Source organism: Notolepis coatsorum, assembly GCF_963971535.1.
Source record: "Notolepis coatsorum genome assembly, chromosome: 14".
NCBI classification, from domain to species: Eukaryota; Metazoa; Chordata; class Actinopteri; order Aulopiformes; family Paralepididae; genus Notolepis; species Notolepis coatsorum.
In genome coordinates, this window is record NC_140178.1 from 24,964,936 (window position 1) to 24,983,574 (window position 18,639).

The window sequence follows — 18,639 nt, forward strand, 5'->3', positions numbered from 1 at the left end:
CTGACACCACAACATCTACATTATCCCTGACTGACACCACAACAGCTACATTATCCCTGACACCACAACAGCTACATTATCCCTGACTGACACCACAACATCTACATTATCCCTGACTGACACCACAACATCTACATTATCCCTGACTGACACCACAACATCTACATTATCCCTGACTGACACCACAACAGCTACATTATCCCTGACACCACAACAGCTACATTATCCCTGACACCACAACAGCTACATTATCCCTGACACCACAACAGCTACATTATCCCTGACACCATAACAGCTACATTATCCCTGACACCACAACAGCTACATTATCCCTGACACCATAACAGCTACATTATCCCTGACTGACACCATAACAGCTACATTATCCCTGACTGACACCATAACAGCTACATTATCCCTGACTGACACCATAACAGCTACATTATCCCTGACACCATAACAGCTACATTATCCCTGACACCATAACAGCTACATTATCCCGGACACCATAACAGCTACATTATCCCTGACTGACACCACACCAGCTACATTATCCCTGACACACCATACCAGCTACATTATCCCTGACTGACACCATAACAGCTACATTATCCCTGACTGACACCATACCAGCTACATTATCCCTGACTGACACCATAACAGCTACATTATCCCTGACACCATAACAGCTACATTATCCCTGACTGACACCACACCAGCTACATTATCCCTGACACACCATACCAGCTACATTATCCCTGACACACCATACCAGCTACATTATCCCTGACTGACACCATAACAGCTACATTATCCCGGACACAATGATAAACCAGCTAGCTGTAACCTAGCTGTGAAATGGTTTACAGCTCTACAGTCTGTAGCCTAGCTGGGTCATTCCTGACTATTGGTGACTTTTATTATAGATTGAGAATACCGGGTGCCCCTATTTTCGTTCTAGGGGACTTAAACCATTGTCGCCATGAACCTGTACTACCCGGTTTTGATGTTAAATGTGGCACGCGCAAAAATAATGTCCTAGACAAATGCTTTGGAAATATAAAGAATGCTTTTAAAGCCAGGGCCCTTCCTCCTCTCTCCAACTCTGATCACCTTACACTCCTTACAGTCAATCTCTTGCCCACTTACAAAACAGCGCTGAAATCCAGTAAGTCCCAGGAAAAGACTGTGTTGCAGTGGACTAAGGACCGTTTAGAGACTTTGAGAGGCTGTTTTGCTTGCACGGATTGGAGCATTTTCCACAGGCAGGAGCTAAATGTGGCTACGGAATCTACAACTGGCCACATCAGATTCTGCATTGACAATGTGGTCCCGAAAAAGGTGATTGTTCACTTTCCCAACAATAAGCCGCACATCACCAAAGAGGTCAAGGCCTGTATAAACAATAAGAAGTGGACCCACATCACCAAAGAGGTCAAGGCCTGTATAAACAATAAGAAGTGGGCCCACATCACCAAAGAGGTCAAGGCCTGTATAAACAATAAGAAGTGGGCCCACATCACCAAAGAGGTCAAGGCCTGTATAAACAATAAGAAGTGGGCCCACATCACCAAAGAGGTCAAGGCCTGGGCACCCAAGTGGTGACCCATGTAACGTGCTGCGTCGCGAAGCGGCCGACCCGGGTTCGATTCCCGGAACCGGCATCCTTTGCCAAATGTCTTCCCCCCGCTCTGTCTCCCGTTCTTCCTCTCTCTCTCTCTACCGGACTGCCCGGTAGTATAAACAAATAAAAAATCAACCAAAAACATATATAAAAAAAAAAAATAGGTCAAGGCCTGTATACGGTAAACAATAAGAAGTGGGCCCACATCACCAAAGAGGTCAAGGCCTGTATGAACAATAAGAAGTGGGCCCACATCACCAAAGAGGTCAAGGCCTGTTTAAACAATAAGATGTGGGCCCACATCAACAAGGAGCGCACAGGTGCAGCTGCCTGCAGCACAGAAAGAGATCAACTTGCAGCTAAGAAATGCCAGGGGAAAACACAGAGCTAAAATTTAACAGATCTTCAGATCTATGGACAACAAAACTCTGTGGGACTCTATGAAGAAAACAACGAACATGAACTCGAACAAAAAGCAGCTAATTGCCTTAAATGACGGGAACAGAGCTAATGAACTTAATGACTTCTTTTTAGGATTTGATGCACAGAACACTTCTCCTTTGATGGTGCTTGACTCTCCTGAATTTGTCTGTTGATTGTCTGAAAATTTACCCAAAACAGGTACAGTCAGTTTTCACAAAGGCAGGGAGCAAGAGATCTGTGGGCCCAGACGGCTTGCCCTCCTTCCTGCTTAAGCAGTGTGCAGCCGAGCTACCGGAGGCTTGGTGCCCCATCTTCCAAAGTTCCAGAGACCAGGCTCATGCATGTGCTATAAGTATAAAGTATAGTGTTTTGGTTTGCAAAGAAAGTATGCAGTCCTCAAAAATGCACTTTTTTACTCTATCTAATCTATTCTATTTTATTATTTGTATTACTGAAAAACTATGATTTACCTTACCTACCTCATACTTTTTTTATTACATTTTTTATGCTCGCTTATCCCTGTATTTTTTTTACTGTTGTGAAGCACTTTGAACTGCAATTTCTGTATGAAAAGTGCTATACAAATAAAGTTATTATTATTATTAATAAGTAAGCACCTCGAGGATCCCAAGGCTTACGCTTGGGTGTTATTTGCAGATTTTAGTTCTGCGTTTGATACTGTTCGCCCTCGCCTGCTTGTACAGAAGAAGCGTATTAGAGTATGGGGATAAACCCCTTAATAATCAAATGGTTCTATTCTCTTCTTACCAGCAGGACACAACAAGTCAAGGTGAATGACACACTCTCTGAGGTCAAATTCTGCAGCACCGGGGTGCCTCAAGGTGCAGTGAGCTCTAAGGCTGTCCCTGATGCCTTTTTTTGGGATTCGAACTTCATCAGGGTTTTTCGAACGAAGGTTCGAACCTTCGTTTTTAATAGAAAATATTTTTCTTTTTTCTTTTTTTATAAATATCCTCAAACTAAATCCTCAATTTGAATAAAGTGATTAATCTGATTAAATTAGTCTTTCTTTTTTATTAAATCAACTTTCTTTAATGAATATAACGTAGCAGTTTTTTTAATACTATAATATTAGTGTAGCCTAATCTTTATCTGCAACTGTGAAGAAAAACCCCATTGGTTTAAACAGAATGAATAGACACATAAAAGAAATATAAAAAAAAAAAAGAAAAAAAAAATTAAGAATTCGAATTTTGATTTAGAATTCGAATGTTAACATAACGAACGAACGTTCGAACATTGGGGCTCAGCCTTAGTGAGCTCCCCTCTCCTATTTACACTATATACCAATGAGTGTAGCAGCAGGTGAGTTCCCCTCTCCTATTTACACTATAGTATATATACCAATGAGTGTAGTAGCAGCAGTCAGCCTAACAATCATGTCCTGAAATGTTCAGACGACACACTTATTTAAAGCCTATTGAAGGCTGGCGACTGCCCCCCCTACTTACTTTAAAGAGATCGACTCCTTTCAGGTCTGGTGTGAGAGACATCATCTCATTCTCAATACCACCAAAACCAAAGAGATGATCTATGACCCCAGAGAAGTGAGAGTTCATGGCCCTGTGGTAAAGTGCTATACAAATAAAGTTATTATTATTATTATTATTATTATTATTATTATTATTATTATTATTATTATTATTATTATTATTATTATTATTATTATTATTATTATTATTATTATTATTATTATTATTATTATTATTATTATTATTATTAATAAGTAAGCACCTCGAGGATCCCAAGGCTTACGCTTGGGTGTTATTTGCAGATTTTAGTCCTGCGTTTGATACTGTTCGCCCTCGCCTGCTTGTACAGAAGCTTATTAGAGTATGGGGATAAACCCCTCAATAATCAAATGGTTCTATTCTCTTCTTACAAATTCTGCAGCACCGGGGTGCCTCAAGGTGCGGTGAGTTCCCCTCTCCTATTTGCACTGTACACCAACGAGTGTAGCAGCAGTCAGCATAACAATCATGTCCTGAAATGTTCAGACGACACACTTATTCTAAGCCTATTGAAGGCTGGCGACTGCCCCCCTACTTACTTAGAGACTTAGAGATCGACTCCTTTCAGGTCTGGTGTGTGAGACATCATCTCATTCTCAATACCACCAAAACCAAAGAGATGATCTATGACCCCAGAGAAGTGAGAGTACGTGACCCTGTGGTAATTGGCGACTGCAGGGTTGCATCGTACAAATACCTAGGAATCCACACGGTTCAGAGCGAGTGGATACAAGAGCAACCGTTACAAGCTCTCCTTCCTTCCTACATCCATCGCTCTCCTAAACAACACTAGAGGTACATTTTCCCCTCGGGGACAATACAGTTTATTCTTTTTTTCTTTTATGATCTTTTAGTATTTTTACAGCTTTTTCCTGGTCACGCAGGACCGATAGAGGAGAGGGAGAACGGGAGAAGAGGGGAAGACATGCGGCAAATGGTCACCGGGTGTGGGAAGCGAACCCAGGACGACCGCTTCGCGACTCAGCGCGCTATATGGTGTGCTACTGGAGCGCCCCAATACAGTTTATTCTTATCGTATCTTATCTTGTATTAACCTAACAGGGTGGAACGTGCACCTAACAGGGTGTAAAATCTATTACAAAATGTAAGGAAATACATATAAATGCCGATAAATATCCAATTGTCATGTAAACTGTATTTTACCATGTATACAATGTAACACGTTATTATATATTTTTTTTTATTAATTGGTTATAAAGCATTATTTGGCTTTACACCTCTGTCCTGCCGCATCACACCCGTGATCATGTATCAATTGATCACCCTCTTGTGTAAATATACATTACACAGTAATTGATCATTATTATAAAGTGTTGTCTATGGGGAGGCTAGGTGGTGTAGTGGGCAAGGCGCTCGCCACCAACGCAGGAGATGCTGGGTTCGAGCCCAGCTCTCGGCATTGCTACCAGCTTGGCTGGTCGTTCATACTAATACAATTGGCAGTATTAGGGGGTGGGAAGCTGGTGAGTGGGGATCGGACGTTGTGGACAGCGACTCCTACAGGTCGGTTGGTGCGCCTGCACAGCAGAATCAGGAAGCGACGGGGGCAGACCCAGACGGCCAGACCCCTCCCACGCAGACCCTCGCCGCTGAGAGATCGCGCTGTGCAGGTGAAAAGATGCGACGGCTGCCTCCTCGAGTACCGGAGGGGACACGTGATGCAAGGCTTCGTCCACATTGCAGCCGGCTTGTGGGAGGCATGGCCTAACAATGTTCGAGATAGGGGAGGGTAGAATTGGACAATACGAAATTGGGGAAGGGAGAAAAATAGAAAAATGGAGAGAAAAAGTAGATCAAAAAAAAATAAAGTGTTGTCTATATAGCCTTTCATTCGAATTCCATTGCTAGGGGAACAGCTTTGTCCTATGTTTACTTCCTGTATTATCAAACATTGCAACAGGAAACACAAATGGGGCCATTTAGAATGTTTGTATTGTCAAGTTGAAAAGGTCTCTATACGATTTTCATTATAATAATTCTCTGTCTCTGTCTCTCTCTGTCTCACATTCTTCAATTTTGTGTCAGGTAAGTATGACACGATTTCAGGTAATTGGGTAAGTATAGGATACTTTGTATTATGTTTCATTGCAATACGTGGCTACATTTTAGGTAAGTATACACTTCCATTTAAGGTTTCCGTTACATTAATCTCTCTGCCTGTCTCCGTCTACACTGTCCAGATAGATTCCACAACGTATCTCCATCTTGCTATATCTAATTGCACCGACCTTTTGTTTATTGCTTGAGAGGCTCTTCAATCAGGCTGACTCTCAATATACCAGCTGAGATCTCTGCAAGGCATTTTGGCCATTTTGGGCTGTAGCACCAACTGAAGCTGACAGGAACACCTGCAGTTCATGTCTACTAGCCTTTTCAGTAGTGGGCTTCTGTCCACTAAAGATATAGAGAAGATGGCAGATACCATCATCTGCGATCCCAAGGTGAAGGATTGTGCCTATGGTGTTTGTGGAGAGTGCCAAGTCACTGCTGTTCCTTTGGTTAGGCCTGTGACAACAGATCCTATTGGTCTCACTCAGTGATCTACTGAGGTCAATAAAGATTGGTATAAAAAAATAATGTATTATTATTATTATTATTAGACACAAAGAGACAGAGGCATAGACAGTTGAGCTTATAGAAAAGCGGACAGAGATAGGTAGAAAGACAGACAGATACAGATAGAAAGGCGGGCAGAAACAGACAGAGATAGAAGACAGACATAGAGACAGAGACTTGTATGTAAATATGTTGTAAGTTGGCTGTGGATGTCCGAAGGTCATAGACATTGTTGGTAATTCCACCCTGTTAGGGTCCTTTCCACCCTGTTGAGTTCCTGTCGACCCGATTTCTTTTTAAATAACTTAACAACTATATTAAATGTTTTACATGTTTTATGTTAATTTGCACAGTTGAAAAGGATCAACAGCAGTTTTTTATTAGGCACGATTGTTTAATTATTTACCATTTTTGGTAAATTGGGTGCATACATGTGATTGTTATGAATAATAAACAAATGTTCTACTCCACAATTACTGTTTCGTTATTATTCAAAAAACCATATATATGATGGAATAAGGGACACATAAGGTGTAAGAAAAGCTAAGCATTGTTGAATATTTACATTATTAACACTTTGCAATAGCTATGTATATGTCCCTAACAGGGTGGAACTCTCTCACGGTCGATGGCTGAACAATCCACCCATAATTATTATTATTTAAGTGCTTGAGCTCTACCAATACAAGTAGGCTACCTGAAGATTAAACATAAAAAAAATAAAAATAAAAAATCCCCCCCAAAGGTTAGCACATTGAAAAGTCACCAATAGCCAGGAATAAAGTAATCTGAATCTGAATCTGAATCTGAATCTGATATCACGCCCCTGGTCCACTGCAGGATAGTGTCACGGGAAATGGTTATAGTGCAAGAAAAGGACACGCAGGTAGGAAGGTGCAGTTAAGGTGCGCTACCAGCAGGCAGCATCAACCCCAAAACAAAAAAATTATTCTGCGACCAGGCCAGGGCTTGAACCAGCAGCTACTGCCCTGCAGTTGGAGGCGAGTGCTTTCACCACTACACTACCACCCCATGTTACAGTTATGCTTTGGGTTAAAAGTTAGTTGTAAGGTTTGCTTAACGGTTAGGGTATAGATTTGAATACGTTTTAGGTTCACGCTTATGGTTAGCTGAAGGTATCAGTGTGGTTAAGGTTAGGGTTAGGGTTTGGGTGAGGCTGTCGGAAAAGAGGTAAATGCACTCGCCTATCAATGTAGCTCCCCGGGTTCGACTCCCGGCAAACTTGTGCAGTTAACCATGGAGACTATAGACAGAGAGGGCCAAACACAGTGTGTGAAGAACTCACGCCTAAGGGTGTCTGAGCGTGAAGAATACATGTAGAGGTAGAGGTTGTGGGACCAGCATGACAATGTGACACCGGGGGCATGAGAATGCACTGAATGGGTGTATGCCCGCCCGGTGTGTGCACAGGGAAAGATAGAGAGAGAGAGGGAGAGGAGGAGAAACAGTGGTAGAAGAGAATCCTAGCCTAAGGGTAACCATCCTAAATTCCTAATTACCTAAAAACAAACACTTCCGTCTGTAAAACAAACTGTCTCTCTCTATCTCTCCATTGAGGGGAGTATGGGAGAGCAGAGCAGAGAAGAGAATAGAAGAGAAGAGAAAAGAAGAGAAAAGAAGAGACGAGACGAGAAGAGATACCGTATTAATCTTTATTCATGAGGATACCAGTATAAATCTTTCTACATACAGTATATCTGTTATACCTCAGTAGGCCTCTTATTATGTGGCTCACATAATCACATTGTATTATCTTCTATCTTATTGTATTCTGTTATGTTCTATTGTTGAATTGGCCTATATGTTTGACTGCCATTTTAAAGTCACAATATGAATAGTTCCCTTTTTCCTCTAAGAGGAAGGAAGATGATATGAATGGTGTGGCAGGGGGGAGAGAGAGAGAGAGAGAGAGAGAGAGAGAGAGAGAGAGAGAGAGAGAGAGAGAGAGAGAGAGGAGGAAGAGGGAGTGAGAGAGGCAGAGAGAGGGAGAGAGAGAGAGAGAAGTGTGTTAACACACCAACACTGCAGTGAGTGAGAAGTGTGTTAACACACCAACACTGCAGTGAGTAGTCAGAGGCAGACACATTGACTGCATTACTGAGTCATACTGTTATAGACCCAATCTGATCTATCTAGCTGAGCTCTATAAAACAATGTTATAGACCCAATCTATTCTAGCTAGCTCTATAAAACAACGTTATAGACCCAATCTATTCTAGATAGCTCTATAAAACAATATGGTATAGACTCAATCTGATCCATCTAGCTCTATAAAACAATGTTATAATATATTCTAGCTAGCTCTATAAAACAATCTGTTATAGACCCAATCTGATTCATCTAGCTCTATACAACAATATGTTACAGTATAGACCCAATCTGATTCATCTAGCTCTATACAACAATCTGTTATACACCCAATCTGATCCATTTAGCTCTATAAAACAATCTGTTAAAGACAGCTTTTTAATAATCTACAATATCTGTATATATATATAGAGAGAGAGAGAGAGAGAGAGAGAGAGAGAGAGAGAGAGAGAGAGAGAGAGAGAGAGAGAGAGAGCGATAGAGAGAGGGAGAGAAATAAATAAAGGAAGAGACTATTGAACTAACAGTGTAAAAACTGCCACGACCGGACAAGAAGTATTTGTAACTCCAAAGTCCTGTTATAGACCCAATTTGAGCATAAAACGCACTTAATGGGTTGCTCAGTTCCATTCACTCTGAGCCGCTCAGAGCATTGCTGAGCACTTTCTGACTAGGCTCAGTAAACTGACGAAATGGATTCTACACGGATGCTCTTACATCTGTTAAATGCGGATGGGTCATTAAAGGCAGTTGCTCAGTGCTCGTGATGAGCATTCTCACCGTGAGTGCCCAGTAACACCCATTTTGTCATGTAATTAAACTTTTCTAGCTATTTACTACAGTTAAAGACGCTGCACATTAACAGATTTACTACAGTTAATGATGCCTTACGGTTGTGAGGTTGGCCACCCTCACCAATTGGATACTAAATAATGTCATAAAAGCTCCACGCTACAGTCAGCTACAGAGCCAACATGGCTGACTATCAGGTCACAAGATGTCTGAAAGAGAGACTCAGTCCAGCACAAAAAACACAGTGACTGGACACGCACATATGCGTACACACACGCACGGACGGACGGACGTGCGATACACCCGTTGTTCTTCCTGTGGAGGTGCTGGGAGAAAAGGGCTGACAGCTTTTTAATAATTTACCATACATATGATATATATAGCCGTGTATAGTTACAAATCAGAAGTGTATTTGTGTAGAAACTGCCTGGACCAGAAATATTTACAACCCGTCCTGATGGCAGGTTAGAGTCAGTATGAGGTTAGAGCAGGGTGTATAGGCCAGCAGGCCAAGTCAAAAAGAGAGAGAGAGAGAGAGAGAGAGAGAGAGAGAGAGAGAGAGAGAGAGAGAGAGAGAGAGAGAGAGAGAGAGAGAGAGAGAGAGAGAGAGCCCTCAGACAACATCGCCCAACGAAATTATCACAAAACAAAAAGAAAATGATATTAACTCAAAAACACAAAGCAAGATTGTCTAACTGGAGAGTACACAGTGGCAGACTATCTGACCACTATTACTGATCCAAAACTGAGGAAGACATTAACTAGGTACAAACTCACTGATCATGATCACTGACCACAGCCTGACAGTAGAAACAGACCGGTGGAGACAGAGCTGCACTTCCTGTCACAATGTGGCAAATATAAAGACATTAGAGCCTCATTCTCCCCCAGAATTACTCAAAAATACAAAGAATTAGAAAATATCACTAACATAATAATATCCTCATTGCAATATCTTCTAGGAGAGAAGTCTGAATGCACCATTTTATGGAGCTGCCATCAGTTGAGGGACAGCCAGTGGACAGGAGAGCCGACCAAATCTGGCTGAAATATGGGACATTTAATACTCACTGAGTAACTGTTCCACATTTCTTCTTTGTTTGTTACAAATATGTCTTTGTTAAACTGAAATGACAATTGATATTTACAGATTTTGTGATTGCTAAGGTAAGATGCATATTATCGTGCCAATAAAGCACTTTGAATTTAATTGAAGATTGAGAGAGAGAGAGAGAGAGAGAGAGAGAGAGAGAGAGAGAGAGGCAGAAAAAGAGAAGAGGCAGACAGAGAGAGGGAAAGTTAGCTGGGTATTGTTCTACTTCCTCTCTGTAGATTCAAACCAGCCTCACACACGCACGCACATACACACACACACACACACACACACACACACACACACACACACACACACACACACACACACACACACACACACACACACACACACACACACACACACACACACACACACACACACACACACACACACACACACACACACACACACACACACACACACACACACACACACACACACACACACACACACACACACACACGCATGCACGCACACCAGCAGTATGGATAGTGAAGAGGATATTTCTGTGTCATTATCTGAGAGCAAATAGTGTAATGTGTCAGAGTTTCCCCCAGCTTCCCCAGCCTCTGGGGGAAGCATACTGTACTGTCTGAGTGTCTGACTCTAGACGTGTTTCCACCCAAAGTATGCAGAACCTTTAGTCCCAGGAACTGCTTTTCAAAAAACTAAAAGGTTCGTTCAGCCCACTGATCCGTGAAGATTAGGGAAATGATTCCGCTGACATATGAAACAGTTCTCAATCAGGCATTCCAGTGTCTCAGTAGTTATACTAGCTATACTAGAACACAAAGGATCATTTTCTCTGATCAGATCTTCGTGATCACGGTTAAATGACCAGTTCCCTGTTGAAATGAAATGTTCCCTGGAGACTCTTTTGCCATATATTGGTCCTCGCATTGAACAGGAATGTGCGACAGACTGCACAACGGCACGGTGGTGTAGTGGTTAACACGATCGCCTCACAGCAAGAAGGTCCTGGGTTCGAATCCCGCTTGGGGACCAGGTTGCCGTGTTGCCAGGTACCCAGGTGGGAGGTATCACCCGGGCCTTTCTGTGTGGAGTTTGCATGTTCTCCCCCGTGGCTCGCAAGGGTTTCCCCTCCCAAAAAATAGATAAATCCAATGGAAATACATGCAGAACAGAACCCTGGCGAAGACGAACCGGAGCACTTGGATTGGTCCCAGAGGCCGGCCCCCACGCCACAGCCCATGTCTGCTCCCAGCTGTCCTTGGGGCTTCTATACTTTAAGCAAGTGGCTTGTCCTTCCACGTTCCCGTTTTGCGCTCTGATTGGCCACGCGCGTTTCTGGTCATGTGACATGTGCGCCAATCGTGGGACGGCAAGTTTATGGACGGTTAAGCTTAGGCGCTCTTTCGAAGTTGGTTAAGGTTAGAGTTTGTCTTAGAGCAGGGCGATAGAACGCCTGCCCTGATTCCAAACTCTAACCTTAACCAACTGCGAAAGAGTCGCCTAAGCTTAACCAGTGATAAACTAGGCGTTAGGTAGTTTGCAGGCTGTTAGACCCGGAAATAGGCGCTGATCTTGCCATCCCACGATTGGGCGCACATGTCACATGACCAGAAACGTGCGTGGCCAATCAGAGCGCAAAACGGGAACGCGGAAGGACAAGCCACTTGCTTAAAGCATAGACGCGTCCTTGGGGGAAGGACAACGGGATGGGTCAAGAGCAGAGAGGACATTTCTCCGGTGACCCAAAAATAAAATGTGTGTTCCTATGTGTGTCGCTCATCTTGCATGTGTGTGTTCGCTGCATGACAACGTAGCAATGTGTGCTACAAATAAAGACTTCTTCTTCTTCAATGCACTGGCAACTCACACAAGTCCAGATGACTCGTAGTATTTCCAAATGGGGCTTTGTAGATTGTTTGCAAATCACTCTCTCTCTCTCTGTGCCTAAGTTGGGTTCCAAACTCTCTGTCATCATTGCTACACAGTTGTTTCTTATTGTCTCTTTTCATCGCGAGGAATAGGCTTGCATTTGATTTTAAATGTGCTATGAAATACGGTTGACGGCGCGGTGATGAAATTTCCCATCATTAATAAACTCATATACTCATAAACTCACCGGTATTACCAGTGACATCTGACATTTGACAAAATGACGGTTAATATCTAGAGTGCATACTTTGATCTTTAACGTTACGTGGTGGCTACATTGATCCACTGTGTCTGTCCATCTACGTCTGTTTTTAATTAATTCTCAATGACGAGTATCCATTTGTTGGACAAAGTTGATGTTAGTTTCTCATTCAAAAATAAACAGTAATACCTTCCTTCAATTTCGTATCCGTACATATACGTGAAGGATCAATGTAGCTGCGGCCTTATTTAGCGTATTGCACAAACATACAGTTGCTGGTCTGACTCTGGACTGGTACTATGAGCTCCTCTCCAGTCGAGCTGCTGTGGGGTTTAAATCTGAAAGATCTCCTTCACGTGAAGTTAAATCTACTCTAAAAGTGAAAGTTAAACTTAAGCTACTCTATACTGCAACTCTGCTGTACATACAGCACTGCTGTCCACGCAGACACTTTCAGTTGATAGTGGTGTCTGACTAAGTATTGATAACACGCTTAGTATTGACAAATTAAGAGTTTCTCATTTGATGAACATGGGCACCGATATGCAAAAATGATCTAAATGGGTTTTTATTTTTCTCTGATCAGATCTTCGTGATCACGGTTTTAAATGAACAGACCCAATGTTCCCTGCAGACTCTTTTGCCATGTATTGGTCCTCCTCGGCTCGCATTGAAAAGGACATTTATTCAACAGCACCTGACATTTTTACTTGTCTCACACACTTTCAAAACATGGTTGCATAATATGCAACCTGGCCTGGAGCCCTGTTGCAGCTCTCTGGAGTCTGAGCGTGCACCTACATGTGGATTTATTTCGTCACTGGGTCTACATCTGTGTGTGTGTGTGTTTGAGGGGGAAAAAACACACCCAGCAACATTCCTCTAGCTTTTTATAGAGCTAGTCTTGTTTACAGCCTGGCCAGGGCGGGGGGTATGGGGGTATGTGGGTGTGTGGGTGTGGGTGTGTATGAAAACAACCATGTTTTCATGTGTTTTGGGGACAATCCATAGAATAACATTAGCTCCTTATCCTAACCTTAACCCTAACCTTAATCTAACCCTAACCTTAATCAAATACTTTGAGAAGCATGTTCAGATATTAATCTGAAGCGGACTGAGACCTTCACCAATTTGCTTACCAGCGAAACACATCCATGGGCAACGCAATAACCAGAACACTCCACAAAAAGGCAAAAATCATTCCTATGTGAGGATGTTGTTCATTGACTATATTAAAATCATTCCTTTTTTGTTTTTGATCCACTTTTTCTCCCCATTTTTTATTTTTTCTCCCATCCCAATTTCGTGTTTCCAATTCTTCCCTCCCCTGTCTTGAACGTTGCTAGACTATGCCTCCCACTGGTCGGCCGTAGTGAGGACAGAAGCCTTGCATCACGTGTCCCCTCCGGTACACGAGGAGGCAGCCTGTCGCATCTTTTCACCGCAGCAGCTCGAACTCTCAGTGGCGAGGAGTAACGCGTGGAGGGACGCTGCCCCCGCTACTTCCTGTTTCCGCCACACCGGCGTCACCCAACCGATCTGTAGGAGTCGCTGTCCACAACGTCCAATCCCCACCCATTTACATTTACATTTAGATTTAGTCATTTAGCTGACGCTTTTATCCAAAGCGACTTACAAGTTCTGTACCAGGAAGGGCACAACTCTATCAGCTGAGCAACAATGTTCATCAAAGTGTTGAGTGCTACAGTGTAGGTTAGTTTATTAGGACAAGTGCATGACAGTACGGTTAGTTAGGGTTAGATTTTTTTTTTTATAGTTTTTTTTTTAATTCAGATAATGGTTGAAGAAGTGCGTCTTTAGTCGACGGCGAAAGATTGGACGTGATTCGGCTGTCCTAACTGGGGTGGGTAGTTCATTCCACCATTGTGGGGCAAGGACTGAGAATAGGCGACTTCTCTTTGATGACCCTCCCGGAGCTTGGATAGGAGTAGGTCTGAGGCGGCCAGAAGATGCAGAGCGTAGGGGTCTTGAGGGTGTGTAGTTAGAGACCATTGACCGGAGGTAGGCGGGAGCGGTTCCCTTTGCCGCACGGTATGCTAGGTCGAGGGCCTTGAAGCGGATTCGTGCAGCAATGGGGAGCCAGTGCAGGTCCCTAAGAAGTGGGGTGACATGGGCCGACTTCGGTAGGTTTGAGATCAGGCGGGCCGCTGCGTTCTGAATGAGTTGAAGAGGCTTAGTGGCAGTGGCCGGGAGGCCAGCGAGCAGTGCATTGCAGTAGTCGAGGCGGGAGATGACTGTTGATTGGACGAGGAGTTGGGTGGCTTCTTTTGTCAGGAAGGGGCGGATCCTTCTGACGTTGCTCAGGAGGAATCGGCAGGTTCTGGTCGTCGCTGCGATGTGAGCAGAGAAGTTCAACTGGTCGTCGAGGACAACACCAAGGTTCTTGGCGGTCGGGGACGCAGTCACAGCTGCATTCTCGACTGTGATTGAAAGGTCGGTTAGGGGGGAGGATTTGGCCGGCAGGTGGAGCAATTCTGTTTTGCTTAGGTTCAGTTTGAGGTGGTTGGACGTCATCCAGGCGGAGATGTCGGACAGACAGGCCGAGATCCGCTCAGAGACGTGGATATCTGAGGGAGGGAAGGAGAGGAAGAGTTGAGTATCGTCGGCATAACAATGGTAGGAGAAGCCATGAGACGTGATAATGTTACCCAGTGATTTAGTGTAGAGGGAGAAGAGAAGGGGTCCTAAAACCGAGCCCTGGGGGACACCCGTCCGCAGGGGGCGGGTGGCCGACAGGGTCCCTCTCCATGACACTTGGTAGGAGCGGTCATTGAGGTATGATGACAGCCATGTCAGCGCAGAGCCAGCCACTCCCATTCCTGCGAGGGCCGCAAGGAGGATCTGGTGGTTGACTGTGTCGAAGGCTGCAGATAGATCTAGGAGAATCAGGACAGAGGAGAGGCCTTTCGCTTTTGCTAAGTGAAGTGCCTCTGTGACCGCAATGAGGGCTGTCTCTGTGGAGTGACCAGTCCTGAAGCCTGACTGATTAGGCTTTCCCACTCTCTAACACTGCCAATTGTGTTAGTATGACGACCGGCCAAGCCGGTAGCAACGCCAAGAGCTGGGCTCGATACCAGCATATCCTGCGTTAGTGGTGAGCGCCTTGTCCACTGCGCCACTCAGCCGCCTAGTAAAATCATTCCTATGTGAGGATGTTGTTCATTGACTATATTCAAATAATTCCTAAGTGAGGATGTGGTTAATTGACTATATTAAAATCATTCCTATGTGAGGATGTTGTTAATTTACTATAGTTAAATCTTTATTTTATTTATTATTATTTTTATTCCTCTGTTTTATTCTCTTATTATTTTATTTTATTGTTGACAGGGAGCCTTGCCCACGAGAGGAAGTGAGGGAATCTCACCCTGAGGGAGGGAGGATGGCCCTGAGAGAGAGGTTAGAAGGGTCAAAGACAGCAACAATATGGACAATAACCATCCAAGTGCCTTTAATTGGAGTTGAAAAGGTCCCATGCCTGGAGCTGTGCCCTGACAGGGAGCTCGCCCAAGAGAGGGAGTGAGGGAATCTCGCCCTGAGGGAGGGAGGCTGGCCCTGAGAGGGAGTTTAGATCTGTGTGGTGCTAGTCAGCTCCGGTATGGAGGGTATTGTTGTCTAAATTCTCATCAGGAGAAATTAAAGACGCCAATGTCATGTTCTGAAGTGACAAAGGACGAGAGACGTAATTACATTTCTCAATACTATCATTTTACCCTTGCTATTATTTTACTTTTATTATTTTTATTTATACGCCCCACTATCCACTGGGTGCATAGTATACTATGAACTTTATCATGTTTTGTAACCTGTATGAAAGGTGCTATACAAATAAAGTTTATTATTATTATTATTATTATTATTATTATTATTATTATTATTATTATTATTATTATTATTATTATTAAATCATTATTAAATCATCACACTATTAAATCATTCCTATGTGAGGATGTTGTTCATTGACTATATTTCAGTATTCAACACCAGAGTCCCCGCCATCAGACTCGACACCAAGCGCAGGAACCTAGGACTCAACCCCAACCTGTGCAGCTGATCCTGGACTTTCTGTCGGCTTGATGCCAGGTCCCTCACCCCGGGACCAGTGGTGCAGTGCTGGGCAACCGCGGTCAAACGGCGTTTGGGCTTCGAAGTGCGCGCATCCTATTATTATGCAAAGTCTAGGTGATAAGTGCCTAGACTTTGCATAATAATAGGATACCGTTTGGCCCATATTACGACTGCACCCCTGCCCGGGACGCGTGTAGCTTATTCCCAGTGGAAGAGTGCGTCGCGTTTCTCTGATTGGCCATGACGCCCATGTGACCGCGGCAGCGCGAGAGAGCGGGCAGTGCGGAAATAGGCTGCATCCTCCACGTCAAGAAAGACAGACAGGCATTCTCTGTGACAAACCCTAAGCTTAACCAAACTCGGAAATAATGCTTAACCTTAACCCTCCCTAACCTTAACTTAACCCTAACCTTAACCACTCCGAAATAATGCCTAACCTTAACCCTCCCTAACCTTAACTTAACCCTAACCTTAACCAACTCCGAAATAATGCCTAACCTTAACTTAACCCTAACCTTAACCAACTCCGAAAGAATGCCTAACCTTAACCCTCCCTAACCTTAACTTAACCATAACCTTAACCAACTCCGAAATAATGCCTAACCTTAACTTAACCCTAACCTTAACCAACTCCGAAAGAATGCCTAAACTTAACCAGCGGAAGAATGCACGTTTATAGCGAGAAAAAAAATTGAAGTGATTCGAACTTGTGACCAACCGCACCGCAGGCTCCACAGCACGGCGGCATACCAGTTGAGCTAAGCGTCGAATGAAAAACATCAGGGATTACGGCTACATAATGCCGCAAGCTCTGCGGCTGCCGCGGGGCGTGTCGCAGCCAATCAGGGAAAACGCGGAAGCACTCGGCAGCACTCTTCCGCTGGGAATAAAGAATAGGCCCCCGGACGAGCACGACCGGCCATGTGGTGAAGAAGCACAGCCACGTCTTCCACTTCAGGCTGCTAGAGACATTCGGCATGGGACCCAAAACCCTACAGGCTTCTACTACAGAGGCACAACCGTGAGCATCCTGACACAGAGCTACAGAGGGTCATGTGAACATCAGCCCAGAACATCAGCAGCTGTGAGCGTCCCTCCACCCAGGATATACACAACGGACAGTGTGTCAGTGGAGCCTGCGGGATTATCAAGGACCCCCAACCACCCCAACCACACACTACCAGCAGTCTGGTGAGCGGTAAACAACCTGCTACCACACACACGCACGCACGCACGCACGCACGCGTGCACGCACACACACACACACACGCACGCACGCACACACAGCACACACGCACGCACTCACACACACACACACACACACACACACACACACACACCACACCACACACACACACACACGCCCACGCACACGCACACGCACACGCACAGACAAAACTATATGCAAACAGGAGAACAGTCAAACACACACACATGCACATCTACTACACACACACACACACACACACACTGCACTTTACAGACAGACAGACAGACAGATATAGAGATAGAGACATAGAGAGAACTAGAGAGACAGAGACAGAGAGACAGAGCTAGAGAGAGACAGAGCTAGACAGAGAGAGCTAGAGAGAGGGGAAATGTACAGCAACAGGGTGACAGGGAAAGACAGATGGAGAGAGAGATGGAGAGAGGTGGAGAGAGATGGAGAGAGATGGAGAGAGAGATGGAAAGAGAGGTGGAGAGAGAGAGATGGAGAGAGTGATGGAGAGAGATGAAATGAGAGATAGATGGAAAGAGAGGTGAAGAGAGAGATGGAGAGAGATAGATGGAAAGAGAGGTGGAGATAGAGATGGAGAAAGAGAAATGGAGAGAGATGGAGAGAGGGAGAGAAAGATGGAGAGAGAACAAGAAGGAGACGTATTCAGAGCTGAAATATGCAATCCCATTGAGATAACATGTCAGTGAAACTTGCGAGTCTGTACAATCAAGTTAAAGATGAGATTAAACGTGATTTAATGAACGTAGAATGATTGACACCGACCGGTGGGTTGACATAAATTATATAAATTAATTGATATATTTTGTGAGTTGATATAAATGTAACTGGCATAATATTGTCTCATATAAACCGCAGGCCCCTGAATTGAATTGAATCAAATTTGCATCATGGCACACTTTGTGATATCAACAAATATCATATTGTTGTCCAAATAATCTATATAAAATGGTATTGTGATGAAACGTGTTATCTCTCTAGCCACGCCCCTTCTCTCTAGCCCCGCCCCACCACTACAGACTGATAACCTCCCAGTCACAATCCACCTTTCATCTC

General features: G+C 44.0%; 1 protein-coding gene across 1 annotated transcript in view; it reads right to left on the reverse strand.

Moving 5' to 3' along the window:
• The window catches only part of LOC311240470 (neurabin-2-like), a 74,440-nt gene that overhangs the window by 39,669 nt on the left and 16,132 nt on the right, over positions 1-18,639 (reverse strand). The gene's annotated exons all lie outside the window — the stretch shown is intronic.